The sequence below is a fragment of the Ovis aries genome, chromosome 4, assembly GCF_016772045.2.
Source record: "Ovis aries strain OAR_USU_Benz2616 breed Rambouillet chromosome 4, ARS-UI_Ramb_v3.0, whole genome shotgun sequence".
Lineage (NCBI taxonomy): Eukaryota > Metazoa > Chordata > Mammalia > Artiodactyla > Bovidae > Ovis > Ovis aries.
This window is the reverse complement of record NC_056057.1, coordinates 60,191,513-60,209,356: the sequence shown is the minus strand read 5'-3', so window position 1 is coordinate 60,209,356 and position 17,844 is coordinate 60,191,513.

Below are 17,844 nucleotides of genomic sequence, written 5' to 3'. Positions count from 1 at the left end.
GCTCCAAAATCACTGCAGATGGTGATTGCCACCATGAAATTAAAAGACGCTTACTCCTTGGAAAGAAAGTTATGATCAACTTAGACAGCATATTAAAAAGCAGAGACATTTCTTTGTCAACAAAGGTCCATCTAGTCAAGCCTATGGTTTTTCCAGTAGTCATGTATGGATGTGAGAGTTGGACTATAAAGAAAACTGAGTGCAGAATAATTGATGCTTTTGAACTGTGGTGTTGGAGAAGACTTTTGAGAGTCCCTTGGACTGCAAGGAGATCCAACCAATCCATCCTAAAGGAGATAAGTCCTGGGTGTTCATTGGAAGGACTGATGTTGAAGCTGGAACTCCAATACTTTGGCCACCTGATGCAAAGAGCTGACTCATTGGAAAAGACCCTGATGCTGGGAAAGATTGAGGGCAGGAGGAGAAGGGGATAGCAAAGGATGAGATGGTTGGATGGCATCACCGACTCAATGGACATGGATTTTGGTAGGCTCTGGGAGTTGGTGATGGACAGGGAGGCCTGGTGTGCTGCAATTCATGGGGTCGCAAAGAGTCTGACACGACAGAGTGACTGAACTGGAACTGGAACTGGATACATATGTTATTATGCCAGTTGCATGTTAACCTTAAAAGGTCTGGATGATGGTAATAATTTGTTGTTGTTAAGTCACCCAATTGTGTCTGACTCTTTGCAACTCCCGTGGACTGCAACACGCCAGGCCTCCCTGTCCCTCACCATCCCCTGAAGTTTGCCCTAGTTCATGTCCATTGCATTGGTGATGCTGTTCAGCCGTCTCATCCTTTGATGCTCTGCTCTTCTTTTACCCTTAATCTTTTCCGGCATCAGGGACTTATCCTATGAGTAGGTTGATGGTAATAATAGCACATGTCTATTTAAAAGATGGACAATGGACAGAATTGAAGAAAGAACACAGATGAAAGCTTGCTCTTCCTTAGTGAAGTTGTGACACAGATGGATCACAAAATTGATTGAAAAGTATTCTCCAGATTGGGTAGAGAGGATTTTTCTCTGCTTATTAATCAGAGTAATGCTCATGACATTTCTAAGCCTTTGAAGAGTAGGAATGCATAATAGATCCAATCACACCTGTGTATAAATTATGCAGTCAGAAGGGACCAAAATGAAGGCATTTTTAAAAGTTCAGAATGAAGTAAAATTAATTTTCTAAACAATGAATAATTCTGTGCTGTGCTTAATTGCTCAATCTGTCTGACTCTTTGCAACTCCGTGGACTATAGTCTGCTAGGCTCCTCTGTCTATGGGATTCTCCAGGCAAAATACTGGAGCGGGCTGCCACGCCCTCCTCCAGGGATCTTCCCAACCCAGGTCTCCCACATTGCAGGTGGATTCTTTACCATCTGAGCCACCAGGGAAGCCCAAGAATACTGGAGTGGGTAGCCTATCCCTCCTCCAGGGGAACTTCCCGACCGAGGAATCGAACCAGGGTCTCCTGTATTGCAGGCGGATTGTTACCAGCTAAGCTACCAGGGAAGACCTGGATAATTCTATTAGGATATTTTTTTAAAAATCTTTCCCAAATTATCAGAATAAAGGCATTTCTTCAATAAATTTTATTTGGTTAAATGTGTTTATGAGAAGAAGGTACAAATGTCTGCATATAAATACAATTAATCCAAAGCTCAGGACATTGCTAGTGAAATCAATTACTCTTTTCTTGGTCATATGTTGTTTGACAGGAAGTCTATAGTTTCTGCAACATTCAGGTTTTACAAGCAGGCCTATTTTATAGGAAGTTGTGGCAGTATTTTTTAAAGAGAAGCTATATAATGCATTTCAGAGTCTCTGAGGTGAAGATTTATTGTATTCACTAATGCCAAGAACAGATAGCATGGGCTGGCAATATACAAACATTTCCATGGTCATGATACAGTAGTCCAGGACTGGCATACAAAATTTTTCCTATTTCTGTCTTTGGTATCTCACTGGAAATTAGCAGCTCAATCTCATGTTGACTTGTCCAACATGAGGCAGATTTTGTAAATAAAAACTCTAAATACATTTACTATTATGTGACTTCTCCATAGAAATTGCCTACTTTTAAGTAAATAGAACTTATTTGCACAATTATTTTGATTGTCAGACTTTTATTAAACCAGCTAGCTATGATGTATAGAATACTTAAGCAGTATTTTATAATCATCTTAGAATTTGTATTTAATTTTTAAAGTATTAATCTATTTATTTTTGGCTCTGCTGGGTCTTCATTGCTTCGTGGGGCTTTCTCTAATTGTGGTAAATGGGGGCTTCTCTCCAGTTGTGATGTGAAGGCTTCTCATGGTGGTGGCTTCTCTTGTTGTGCAGCACAGACTGTAGAGTGCAGGCTCAGTAGTTCTGATGCACAGACTTAGTTGCTCAGCAGCATGTGGGATCTTTCCAGACCAGAGATCAAACCCATCTCTCCTGCATTGGCTGGTGGATTCTTAACAAGGGACCACCAGGGAAATCCCTTCTAAATTAAATTTGATCAGTCTATTAAAAAACATTGAACTTTAATGAGTAACTCACCTTCATTGTCAGAAGTAATTTGGTCAAAGGGCAAAACATGGTAACTTACCTGACAGAAATATCAATGTTTATGGTGAAGGTGCACTTGAAAATCATGAAGAGTAATCTTATGTATTTCATTGAGAAATTTGTTTGCTCCATAGTAATCTGACGTATTATAGCAGAGAAGATTGATTGTTTCTTACTGCCTTTGCTTAGCCATATTAAGGTAATTGTAGGAGAAGGCAATGGCACCCCACGCCAGTACCCTTGCCTGGAAAATCCCATGGATGGAAGAGCTTGGCAGGCTCCAGTCCATGGGGCTGCTAATAGTCAGGCACGACTGAGCAACTTCACTTTCACTTTTCACTTTCCTGCATTGGAGAAGGAAATGGCAACCCACTCCAATGTTCTTGCCTGGAGAATCCCAGGGACAGAGAAGCCTGGTGGGCTGCCATCTATGGGGTCACACAGAGTCAGACACGGCTGAAGCAACTTAGCAGCAGCAGCAGCATGAAATTTTAACAAAGCTTTTAGCTCAAGAGAAAAGTATATTTCCACCATGAAGATATTAAGTTATACATTTAAGCATGCTACTGCTGCTGCTAAATTGCTTCAGTCGTGTCTGACTCTGTGCGACCCCATAGACGGCAGCCCACCAGGCTCCCCTGTCCCTGGGATTCTCCAGGCAAGAACACTGGAGTGGGCTGCCATTTCCTTCTCCACTGCATGAAAGTGAAAAGTGAAAGTGAAGTTGCTCAGTCATGTCCAACTCTTTGGTGCCATTGCCTTCTCCTGCATTTAAGCATAATTGATATTTAAAACACTTGTCATACTAATGATCTCATTAATCAAAGATGATGTAGTAAAAGTATGGAAGAAAGAATATCTCATGAGTCTTTAACAAACAGACTCAATAGCAAAGGATTCTATAAAAACTAGAATATATGTGCTAGGATGTCTTCATTATTCTGCCTGATGGAGGTATGCCACTTTTACAGAAGGGATACACAGTGAATGAGTGGACAAACTAGCAAATAATTAAGTTTACAATATGATTAAGTTACCAACATTTTGAACCTGTGCTTACTTTTACAGCTTAAATGTCTACTCTAATTACTCCTGGACACAGTGATTCTTATCAAGCATAGATTCATATCACGCTCACCAAAACATGGTGTTACTTTACAAGTGCCTGTCATCCAATTTCATAGGAAAGTCTGCCTCAAATCAGTAAACTTTTGAATTAACCACATGCTGATACATTAGCTGCTGAGTTATACATTTTGAGGTTCATTTTTAGTGCACCTTTTATTGATTAACCTACCATAATAATTTTTAGGTTTCAAAATTGTGAACTATATTGACTAAAACAACAATGAAAGGTGAAGTAGTATGTTAGGTTTTATTATTTCTAAGCAACAAAAATAACTATTTTGCTAACCCTAGAAATCTGTCATTTTGAATGTCTATTTTCTTCACCAATCTATTGCTTAATCTTTTGTTAAATGTATCGCACAGACATAACATAGTTACCTTCACTGGCAATATTTTTCTTATCTCAGAAGGGGAGCATATGTAATTAAGTATCATCTTATGTCATATTTGGTTACTTAGAGTAGTGTTATAAACAGGGCATATAACTGTCTAACAAATGCCCAATTTATTTAGTATTACATGACAAATCTTTCAAAGCCTTACCAGTTCTGCATACTGTTAGAAAAGTGTAGTATTATTTCCAGATCAACCATATGAAAGAAATGACACCTTTTGGAAGGCCTTTTTTTTTTTTAATGAAAATGCCTATAAACCATATTAGGAGTGAAGGAAATGCTTTAGATTCTAAATTTAAAAATGATATAAAGATAGATAGATACCTGATTATTTTTATGTTATGCAAAATAAAACTGATAGCTTAAATGAGACTAAGACTTTTAAAAAGTATTTAAAATTTCAGAGTGAATATAATGAACAAATTTTATAGAACACTAAATATTAATAAGTGGAAATTTTAATGAGAAAATGTAGAAACAGAAGTACTTGACAAAATATCTTGAGGCAATTAAGGAATATTATTAGCATAGAGAAAACAGTGTGAAATTACTTGCATGGGATCATGTTAAAAACAAAAAAGACAAATAAGAGAAAATGAAGCACATTATTTGGAATTAAGAATCAATTTAAAGCAAAAAGAGAATCAATCAAAGCATACAAAACAGCCAGGAGATGGCCCTTAATGCTAAAATTGAAGTATATTGATAGTGAAAAGTAAAAGAAGGCAGATTTCAAATAGACCCAAATAGATCTTCAAGAGTTAAATATATTCATATTTATATATTTATATATATATTCACACACAGACACACACACACACAGACACACACACACACACACATATATATATATATAATGGTATTAACAATAGAAACTCAATGGATAGATTTACTCAGCAAGTTAAACTCAAGAGAAGAAAGTATGAATTTATTCAAAGATATCAGATGTGAATAATGGACCAATCATGAAGCCATTCATGGAATACACAGAAGTCCCTATCATACACAGGAAGAGGAGTTTCATCATAGATGCTATTGGAGTTTCAGAAAGACTTGATTTTATAAACTGGATTTCATGTGCTGCTGGTGAATGTGCAGATTGGTAACCATACTGGAGACAATTTAGGATTCATGTGTATCACCAGTTTCCAGAAATCCAACTTCTACCTATGAAATGATCCTAAAGGAATGATTTCAAATGCATCAGGGGACCTACAGGAGCAGATTCATCATAGAAGCGATAGCAAAAACAACCCAAATCTTCATAAGGGTTAAAATAATTAATGACAATGTACACAATCAACAGAATATTATATATTAATACTATTGGAAATGAATGATTACTGCTACATGAGATAAAAAGAATGAATATCAAAAATATGTCAAACAAAAAGGAAATCCTCAGAAAAATATGCACCCTATTAACCCATTAATAAAAATTAGGTATTAGCAACATTAATTTTTATTTATGTCCACATATTTATGCAGCAAATCTTTAGCAATCAAGAAAATTATTATAAAATTTAAGATGAAAAAAGTGAAAGTATTAGTTGCTCAGTCATGTCCAACTCTTTGTGACCCCCTGAGCTGCCAGACTCCTCTGTCCATGGAATTCTCCAGGCAAGAATACTGGAGTGAGTAGCTAGTTTCTTTTCCAGGGCATCTTTCCAACCTACTGATCAAACCCAGGTCTCTTGCATTGCAGGCAGAATCTTTACTGCCTGAGCCATCAGGGAAGTCCAAAATTTAAGATAGGAGTTACCTTTGGGGAAAAAAGAGATGCAATAGTGTGGAGGGAGAACACAGTGCTTGGAATTGGATGATGCGGTATCTAAGGAACACAAAAGTTCTGTCCCTTAATCAGCAGGATAACAGCAGTGTTCATATTAGTATCTTTCTTTAAATACTACATATAGTATTCATGTAAGTTTTCTGTATATGTCATTATTATTCAGGTTGAAAATAAGGATTATCTGTGCAATCAATGTAGCATTTTTGAAAATAGATTCTTTATACTTGTTTGGTGATGTAAAAACTATTTAATTGCATTAAATATAGATCCATATATTAAATATAACATATAACCCTTAAAAAAGATATTTGTTTGGACTTAACTGTGTCCTCTCAAAATTCATGTGTTGAAGCCTTAATCCTCAACATGACAGCATTTGGAGATAGGGTCTTTAAGGAGATAATTAAGGTTAAATGAGATATAAAGGCTTGACCCTAATCTCACAAGACTGGTGTCCTTATATGAAAAGGAAGAAAACTAGAGAGAGCTCTCTCTCACACACATTCTCAGAGAAAAGGATATGTGAGGATATCTAGAAGGTGGCACTCTGCAAGTCTGGAAGAAAGATCTTAACGAAAAACCAAGTCTGCTAGTGCCATAATCTTGAACTTTCAATCACCAGGCTGAGAAAATAGTTTCTTTTGTTTGAGCGACCAGTCCATAGTATTTTGTCATGGCAACCCAAGCAGACCAATAAAACATCATATATATAATCACTTTGAAGAGTAAACTTGTTATCCAAATGATGTTATTAAAGTGATTGCTAATATTAGAAGCACTATTATTAATAGTTCTCAATTTGCTGCATTTTTTTCAGGAGCAAAAGGCCAATTACATGTTGAGCACTATCTCTGGTGCTATTAATGTTGACTAAATAGCTATGCTATCCAATAGCTTTATTAAGTTATCTACTAATACCTTTTGGGCTTCCCTGGGGGCTCAGATGGTAAAGCATCTGTCTGCAATGCAGAAGACCTGAGTTTGATCCCTGGGTTGGGAAGATCCCCTGGAGAAGGAAGTGGCAGCCCACTCCAGTATTCTTGCTTGGAGAATTCCATGGATGGAGGAGCCTGGTAGGCTATTGTCCATGGGGTCGCAAAGAGTTGGACACGACTGAGCGACTTCACTTCACTGAGCAAAAGGCCAATTATATGTTGAGCACTATCTCTGGTGCTATTAATGTTGACTAAATAACTATGCTATCCAATAGCTTCGTTAAGTTATCTACTAATATCTTTAAGGAAGAATAAATTTGAGCTAACACACAGAAGGGAAGAACCAAACATTTAGGGTGGGTTTAACTAGTCATGCCAAATAAACATTATCAAATGACTTCAGTCACTTTTAACTAATCACTTACATTTATTCAGATTATACCCACCACATTTTCTCTCATTTTGTTACCCTAAACCTTCTTTTAAATTGTACTTCTTCAAATTGACCCATCTAGATGGAATTTGTCATTTAAAATTTGTTCTCCAGGACTTCTTCTTTTGGCCATAAGGATTAACTATGGAAACTGAACTAGTCTTTTCTCATAAACAACCAGAAATTTGAACAAAATAAATGAAAAATAAATCCTGCTTTCCAGCATTGAACAAAGGCAACATAAGACTATGAGCCCTCAGAATAGAGGGTTGTAAATGATGTAAGCCCTGCAGCTAACTTTTTGATAGGAGAGTTTTATCAAAGCACAGACAGGAAGGGGAATTCATGCAGAAAACTGATTTTGAGAGACTGAAGAGACAGAGATTAGGGTGTAGGTTAACTAAAGTAGAAAAACATTTACAAGAGGAAGATACACAGAAAAGTAACTATCACATCTGCATAGGTGTTCCTTTGAATTGTTGCACAATCCTGATATGCACATTTGAAGATAAGACTCCAGGTAGTCAGGAAAGAAAAATGACCAGGAAAAAAAATTGTCAATAATTTATGATTGGAACATTTCCTATAGCTTGCACAGGACTGGGAGGTATTAGAGATCTGACAAAACAGAGACCTTGTTAAACACCTGAGACATTTAGTGAAGAATCCTAAACCCTCTTTTCTTTCCTTTAAGGGGAGAATTAAATTTTCTTGCTGGAAAAAAGGTGATGGTGGTTTAGTTGCTAAGTCATGTCTGACTCTTGTGATTCCATGGACTGTAGCCTGCCAGGCTTCTCTGTCCATGGGATTCTCCAGGCGAGAATACTGGAGTGGGTTGCCATTTCCTTCTCCAGAGGAGAAGAGGAGAATTAAACTTTCTTGCTGGAAAAAGAGTACTTTAGAGTAAAGCTGCCATCATCATCATTGTCAAGATGATCTGGAAGTAAAGTAATAATTGAAAAATTAAGCTGCAAACCAAAATAAATTAATACCTGCCTGGAAAAATTAGCAAGCAAATGTTCAATATGCTTTGAAGAATAATGAAAACACAACCCCAAACTGTGTCCAGTATCTTACAAAAAATTAGTATACATATAAGGAAACAAAAATCATGGTGCATAATTGAAAATCATGATGGTGGGTAAGGATGGTAGTTATACCAGACATACCACATGCAGAGAAGGCAAATCTCTATCCAGAGTAAATGTCTATTCCAAAGAGAACAAAATACTTCCCATAGTGGAAGTGGTTCAGAGTAATCAATCTGATACCAAGAAGCCATACTGGGAACTCAATGTCAATCTCTCTTTGGTCAATGGAGCATTCATTAGTAGCCATAGATTGGTGAGCCTTGGTGAACAAATCCATGTTATTATTTGCAGAGAACAAATTAGAAAATTAAAAAACATATTATTTTTAATAATAAACATGTAGATGGGTAATTAACAAGTCTATATTGTAAAAAGTAGGCTTCCTTTGTGGCTCAGTTGATAAAAATACTGCCTGCAATGCAGGAGATCTGAGTTTAATACCTCAGTCAGGAAGATCCCCTGGAGAAGGAAATGGCAACCCACTCCAGTATTCTTCCCTGGAGAATTCCATGGACAGAGGACTCAGGCAGGCTACAGTCCATGGGACTGCAAAGCGTTGGACATGACTGTGCAACTAACTTTCATATTGTAAAAAGTTACAGAAGTCAGATGTGAGGTTTCAAAAGATTGAAAATACATAAATAACAAGGAGAGATATCCTTAATTTATTAATATTTCTATTTTACAATATATAACACTTCTGATAATATGCTGTTTATATATAAAGTTGTATATGCACATAGCATGTAACTTACTCTTCACATTGCTTGTTGTACAATAAGACTAGAGCTTCACATTGTTTGTAAACTGTACTTCACATATCCCTTGTATAATTTCACATTTTGTTGTGTTAACTTGGTAACTGAATTAGTGTGATGTGAAACAAGGGGACATTTTTATTCCTATTGGTTAGGCAGTGACCACATTAAATAGAAAACATTACCCACAGGGCACTCTTGTCAGGGGGTTAACATTTATTCGTGAAGAAATAAAAGATTGGGGTATCAGAAGGGCATTTTTGCAAGGCCTACTTCCAACCACTGCGCTGGATGTCAAAGACCAGAGGCCTAATTACCTTTCAGCGGTAACTGCTCTGGTTATAGGATTGTGTTTTCAGCATAATTGGCTTGAGCTTTGACTTCTGAGAGAAGCTTACCTCATTTTTGGTAAATAAACTTTCACTAACAATGTTTAAATTCCCAGCAAAACTGAGGTGTATTTAAGTTGTACAAAATAGATATTTCTTTTTTATGAGTGAGATACTATATGAATTAGACGCAATTTCTAAATGCTGAGGAAAAAAAGAGCATAACAAAGTGGAGCATTTCTAGAAATAATTTGATCAAGGTGAATATTTCAGAAGACTTTCAAAATAAAATGACATATCTGGACATTAAATGATGAAAATAAATGATCTATTTACAGCATAAAGGATGGATGCATACATGATATTTGAGGCTATTATTCCTATAGATAATTTAATATTAGGTGAAAAACACATGAAATTGGAATATTTTTTAAAAAGGGTTGAATATTAGCAACTTCATATCAGTTTAGTTCAGTCACTCCGTTATCTCTGACTCTTTGTGACCCCATGGACTGCAGCATGACAGGCTTCCCTGTCCATCACCAACCCCCAGAGCTTACTCAAACTCATGTTCATCAAGTCAGTGATGCCATCCAACAATCTCATTCTCTGTTGGCCCTTTCTCCTCCCACTATCAATCTTTCCCAGCATCAGTGTCTTTTTCAATGAGTCAGTTCTTCGCACCAGGTAGCCAAAGTATTGGAGTTTCAGCTTCAGCATCAGTCCTCCCAGTGAATATTCAGGACTGATTTCCTTTAGGATAGACTGGTTGGATCTAATTATTATATAATTTTATTTTTTATCACTGTGTAGTTAGACACACACATTGTATATTTAGACTCCTTTTACTTAAAGGATTTATTTTTTCTGCAGTCACAGATATCTTATTTTAAAAATCATATTTATTGTTTTAGAGACTCATGGTGCTGAAGCTTAAGTCATTTTAAAGGACAGACATTTTCTATTCTAGGGTGTGATGCCATTATTTTGATGGTCTCTCATACAACACAGACTACCTGACCTGCCTCTTGAGAAATCTGTATGCAGGTCAGGAAGCAACAGTTAGAACTAGACATGGAACAACAGACTGCTTCCAAATAGGAAAAGGAGTATGTCAAGGCTGCATATTGTCACCCTGCTTATTTAACTTATATGCCGAGTACATCATGAGAAATGCTCGACTGGAAGAAGCACACGCTGGAATCAAGATTGCTGGGAGAAATATCAATAACCTCAGATATGCAGATGATACAACCTTTATGGCAGAAAGCAAAGAGGAACTGAAGAGCCTCTTGATGAAAGTTAAAGAGGAGAGCGAATAAGTTGGCTTAAAACTCAACATTCAGAAAAGTAAGATCATGGCATCTGGTCCTATCACTTCATGGTAAATAGGTGGGGAATCAATGGAAACAGTGACAGGCTTTATTTTTGGGTGGCCCCAAAATCACTGCAGATTGTGACTGCAGCCATGAAATTAAAAGACACTTACTCCTTGGAAGGAAAGCTATGACAAACCTAGACAGCATATTAAAAAGCATGGACATTACTATGCCAACAAAGATCTGTATAGCCTACACTATCCTTTTTCCAGTGGTCATTATGGATGTGAGAGCTGGACCATAAAGAAGGCTGAAGAAATGATGCTTTTGAACTGTGGTGTTGGAGAAGTCTGTTCAAAGTCTCTTGGACTATCAGGAGATCAAAGCGGTCAATCCTAAAGGAAATCAACCCTGAATATTCATTAGAAGGACTAATGCTGAAGCTGAAGCTCCAGTACTTTGGCCACCTGATGCAAAGCACCAACACATTAGAAAAGGCCCTGATGCTGGGAAAGATTGAAGGCAGGAGGAGGCAAGGATGACAGAGGATGATATGGTGTGATGGCATCACAGATTCAATGGATGTGAGTTTGAGCAAGCTCCAGGAGATGATGAAGGACAGGGAAGCCTGCTGTGCTGCAGTCCTGGGGTCACAGAGTTGAATACAACTGAGTGACTAAAAAACAACAGGAGAGTCATATCCCTGTTAAATATAAAGATTTAGACCTTTTGCTCATGAACTCATTGCTATGCCTCTTATACTGCTTGAAGTAAAGCTGACACTCAAGTCGATTTTCAGCTTTGTTTTCTTTTACCTCTTTGAAGCTTAACAGATACCTAGCAGGGGGAAAGGAAACAACAGAGAATATAGGGCTGAGAGAGACAATGCACAGGACAGACACACAAACAAGCTTGTGTGACTTAGTTCAGGAGGGGCCCTACCAGCAAAATACACCTTCAGTTTGCATTTTTTTTCACCAATGTGGAGCTTTCAGGAATGTTAGTGAGAGAGCGATCACCACTTTCACAAATACTTTTAAGAAAACTTTTCTTTTCAAAATCAATATTTTACCCTGGCATCAGTTTTAAAAATTTACATTTGTTTGCCCTTGATCCTCTCCTATGAAAGTATCCAGAGAAGAACATTTTTTGTTTTAAGCCATTTATTGAAATGTCTATTAATACCAATCTTTACCCTTGTGTGACAAGCTCTGTCAAAATGACAGACACTGGACACACTGATGCACCTGTGCTGTAGCCACTCATGACTGGAGGCTTATTTTGTCATTTGATCTTTATACCTAATGGGTACCAGCTGAATACAAAGTGACTGAAAATGACAGAAAAAGTGGATCAATACCTTGTATCTCAATGGAAGGTTGCACAGCACCTCACCTGAGGAGACTTTGTGTTGGTGGGAATCTTGACGCTGTGTTGGCCCTAGCCTGCCGTAACACGGGCTCATCTTTTTTTGATATGGTTTTCAAACTCCTGATTTATAACTCTGACATTTGACAGTGCAAAGGAAAATATCAGAAGCAAAATTCAGTGACAGCTAACAACTTTCTCTTCCCTCAAAGATTTTGTAGCTTTGCCTGAGGAGAAGCAACATTTCAACTATTTGATGGTTAATTAGGACTGCTGAATGAACACAACACAATCAAATTAAATATAATCTGGTGTATGTCATCTTACATTAGCAATGGTGGGGTGAAATCATAGGTTTATTGCAATTCACAAATAACTGCTTCAAGGACTGTAGGAGTGATTTGCCCCAAAGAAGATTTTCAATGTATTCTCATCTCAAAATGTTTTATATCATACTACAGAAAAGTAATAAATTTCAATACAACATGTGGAGGCTGTCCTTAATAGCCCTTCTTCACTAAACTTAGTTTAGACTGAATGCCATTCAGTCTAGACTGTATTCCACCCATCAAAAGAAACTTGGATTAACAATTTACTGAGCATGGCCTTGACAATCAGAAACAGACCCAGTTTCCCCCTCAGTCAGTCTCTCCCACCAGGAAACTTCCATAAGCCTCTTATCCTTCTCCATCTGAGGGCAGACAGACTGAAAACCACAGTCACAGAGAACTAGCTAACCTAATCACATGGACCACAGCCTTGTCTAACCTAAAGAAACTATGAGCCATGTCGTGTAGGGCCACCTAAGATGAAGGGTCATGGTGGCGAGTTCTGAAAGAATGTGGTCCACTGGAGAAGGGAAAGGCAAACCACTTCAATATTCTTGCCTTGAGAACACCATGAGCAGTATGAAAAGGCAAAAAGTTAGGTCACTGAAAGATGAACTCCCCAGGTCAGTAGGTGCCCAATATGCTACGGTTATCAGTGGAGAAATAACTCCAGAAAGAATGAAGGGTCAGAGCCAAAGCAAAAACAACACCCAGTTGTGGATGTGACTGGTAATGGAACAAGATCCAATGCTGTAAAAAGCAATATTGCATAGGAAACTGGAATCTTTGGTACTGAATCAAGGCAAATTGGAAGTGGTCAAACAGGAGATGGCAAGAGTTAATGTCAACATTTTAGAAATCAGTGAATTAAAATGGACTTGAGTGGATGAATTTAACTCAGATGACCATTATATCTACTATTGTGGGCAAGAATCCCTTAGAAGAAATGGACTAGCCACCATAGTCAACAAAAGAGTCCAAAATGCAGTACTTGGATGCAATCTCAAAAATGACAGAATGATCTCTGTTTGTTTAAATGGAAACCATTCAATATCATAGTAATCCAAGTCTATGCCCCAACCAGTAATGCTGAAGAAGCTGAAGATGAACAGTTCTATGAAGATCTACAAGACCTTCTAAAACTAACACCCCCAAAAGATGTCCTTTACATTATAGGGGATTGGAATGGAAAAGTAGGAAATCAAGAAACACCTGGAGTAACAGGCAAATGTGGCCTTGTAGTGCAGAATGAAGCAGGACAAAGGCTAACAGAGTTTTGCCAAAACAACACAATGGTCATAGCAAACACCCTAGTCCAAAAACACAAGAGAAAACTCTACACATGGATATCACCAGATGGTCAACACTGAATTCAGATTGATTATATTCTTTGCAGCCAAAGATGGAGAAGCTCTACAGAGTTAGCAAAAAATAAAAAAAGACGGGGGGTTGACTGTGGCTCAGATCATGAACTCCTTATTGCCAAATTCAGATGTAAATTGAAGAAAGTAGGGAAAACCAATAGACCATTCAGGTATGACCTAAATAGAATCCGTTGCAATTATACACTGCAAGTAAGAAATAGATTAAAGGGACTAGATCCAATAGAGTGCCTAATGAACTACGGACAGAGGTTTGTGACATTGTACAGGAGACAGGGATCAAGACCATCCCCATGGAAAAGAAATGAAAAAAAGCAAAATGGTTGTCTGAGGAGGTCTTACAAATAGCTATGGAAAGAAGAGAAGAAAAAAGCAAAGGAGAAAAGGAAAGATATACTGATTTGAATGCAGAGTTCAAGAATAGCAAGGAGAGATAACAAAGCCTTCTTCGGTGATCAATGCAAAAAAATAGAGGTAAACAATAGAATGGGAAAGACTAGAGGTCTCTTCAAGAAAATTAGAGCTACCAAGGGAACATTTCATGAAAAGATGGGCTCAATAAAAGACAGAAATGGTATGGATGTAAGAGAAGCAGAAGATATTAAGAAGAAGTGGCAGGAATACACAGAAGAACTGTACAAAAAGATCTTCATGACCCATTATCACAATGGTGTGGTGATCACTCACCTAGAGCCAGACATCCTGGAATGTGAAGTCAAGTGGGCCTTAGGAAGCATCATTATGAGCAAAGCTAGTAGAGGTGATGGAATTCCAGTTGAGCTATTTCAAATCCTAAAATATAATGCTGTGAATGTGTTCCACTCAATATGCCAGCAAAATTGGAAACTCAGCAGTGGCCACAGGACTGGAAAAGGTCAGTTTTCCTTCCAATCCCAAAGAAAGGCAATGCAAAAGAATGGTCAAACTGCCGCACAATTGTACTCATCTCACACACTAGTAAAGTAATGCTCAAAATTCTCCAAGTCAGGATTCAACAATAAGTGAACCGTGAACTTCCAGATGTTCAAGCTGGTTTTATGAAAGGCACTGGAACCAGAGATCAAATTGGCAACATCCATTGGATCATCAAAAAAGCAAGAGAGTTCCAGAAAAACCTCTATTTCTGCTTTATTGACTACACCAAAGCCTTTGACGGTGTGGATCACAATAAACTGTGGAAAATTCTGAAAGAAATGGGAATACCAGACCACCTGACCTGCCTCTTGATATATCTGTATGCAGGTGAGGAAGCAACAGTTAGAATTAGACATGGAACAATGGACTGGTTTCAAATTGGAAAAGGGGTACATCAAGGCTGTATATTGTCAGCCTACTTATTTAACTGATGTGCAGAGTACATCATGAGAAATGCTGGACTAGATGAAGCACAAGCTGGATCAAGAGTTCTGGGAGAAATATCAATAACCTCAGATATGCAGATGACACCACCCTTATGGCAGAACATGAAGAGGAACTAAGGAACCTCTTGATGAAAGTGAAAGAGGAGAGTGAAAAAGTTGGATTAAAGTTCAACATTCAAAAAACTAAGATCATGGCATCTGGTCCCAAAACTTCATTTCAAATAGATGGAGAAACAGTGGAAACAGCAGTGGACTTAATTTTGGGGCTCCAAAATCACTGCTCATGGTGACTGCAGCCATGAAATTAAAAGACACTTACTCCTTGGGAGAAAAGTTATGACCAACCTAGACAGCCTATTAAAAAGCAGAGATGTTACTTTGCCAACAGAGGTCCATCTAGTCAAGGCTATGATTTTTCCAGTAGTCATGTATGGATGTGAGAGTTGGACTATAAGAAAAGCTGAGCGCCAAAGAATTGGTGCTTTTGAAATATGGTGTTGGAGAGGACTCTTGAGAGTCCCTTGGACTGCAAGGATATGCAACCAGTTCATCCTAAAGGAAATCAGTACTGAATATTCATTGGAAGTACTGATGTTGAAGCTGAAACTCCAATACTTTAATAACTTGATGTGAAAAGCTCATTTGAAAAGAGCTTTCATTTGAAAAGACCCTGATGCTTGGAAAGATTGAAGGCAGGAAAGGGGACCACAGTGGATGAGATGGTTGAATGGCCTCACTGACTCAATGGACATGAGTTTGAGTAAACTCCAGGATTTGATGATGGATAGGGAGGCCTGGTGTGCTGCAGTCCATGGGGTCACAAAGAGTCGGACACAACTGAGAGACTGAACTGAACTGAATGCCATTTATACAGAAATTCTACCGTGGAAACTATTTTGTGTTCAGTTTGCAATGCAGGAGATGTACATTCAATCCCTGGGTCAGGAAGATCCCCTGGAGAAGGGCATGGCAATCTACTCCAGTATTCTTGCCTGGAAAATCATATGGACAGAGTAGTCTTCCAGGCTACAGTCCATGGTTTCTCAAAGAGTTGGAAAAAAATGAGCTACTAACAAACACTTTCACTTTTCACTTGCTGACAGTAGAACACTTGAGTTTTTCAGATAAGTTAATATGAAAAACTTGACACCCTTAAAAAAAAATTATTAGTGCATTTCTTGAAGAACAGATCACTGTGGAGATGGCATTGATGTCTAAATTCACATTTTAAATACAAGATGACCAGCACTGGTCATGTCATATGAGAAACCTCACAAATAATATTTGATATGATAATATGGGAAGTTAGTTTAAAAAGATGCTGTGTCATTACTACAAGAGATTGACACATCTCAATTTTTTCAATGATACTATTATCTTACCTAGTTTGAAGTTTATGGGTAGGTGCATATAGGTTTCTTTGTCAATGGTTCAAAAACAGTAAATGTAATTAAAAATTCATTTGCCTTTTTTCCTGGTTTACTCATTATGTAATTTTCCATTTCTTTATTATGTTAGTTTCAAATGTATGGTCAAGCATAAACGTTACCTTTTCAGCCATTCATTTATTAGCACTGATCACTTGTGTATAGGGAAGCACTGGGAGGTTCTATTTTTAAACATGTTTGTTAGTCTCTCTGACTTATCTGTTCTCAATCACTCAATTTATTATCCTCAATGTTTTAGTTTGATTTATATTGTGATTTTTTTTTAGTGTATTTCCATTTTGTTCTGATCTTTGTCCCTTTTTTCAGATTCTCTATTGATGACAGCAATTATTTACTGAGACACTTTGTTAAATACTCTTATACTCTAGATTTACCTTTAATAGTGCGGAGATGTAGATATATCATTGTCTCTGTTTCATGGATTAGGCACAGAGACGTAACTTGTAATTCACACAGCTAGAAGTGATAAAATCAGAAATTTGGATGAAAGCCATTAGGTCCTTGAAGAACTACACTGCTTTGTCTCCTAGAGCATACTGCTTTCCAGGGGTCTAGGCTTTATCAATTAACTGCCTGACTCCACAGGGTTATCTCCAAGAAGGATATCAGAGCTAGGTAGGATCTGTTTTACCTGCCCTTTTACCTCCCCCCCCTTGGGGGGAATATATATTTATATATATATATATATATTTACCTGCCCTGAATATATATAAAAAATGGGGGGAATATATATTATATATAATATATATTTCCTCATTTTCCCCCAAATTCTCTATTAACACAAAATTGTTCCTCATGACTTACAAACTAAACAGGTAATACATTTGCATACACAAGTGTGAAAGTGAAGTGAAAGTGATAGTCCCTCAATGCTCAAGACTTTTCAAGACAGACTTCAACAATATGTCAACCGAGAACTTCCAGATGTTCAAGCTGGATTTAGAAAAGGCAGAGTAACGAGAGATCAAAGTGCCAACATCTGTTGGATCATAGAAAAAAGCAAGAGAACTCCAGAAAAAACATCTACTTCTGTTTCACTAACTATGCTAAAGCCTTTGTTTATGTTGATCACAACAAACTGTGGAAAATTCTTCAAGAGATGGGAACACCAGACCACCTGACCTGCCTCCTGAGAAATCTGTATGCAGTTCAAGAAGCAACAGTTAGAACTGGACATGGAACAAGGGACTGGTTGCAAACTGGGAAAGGAGTACATCAA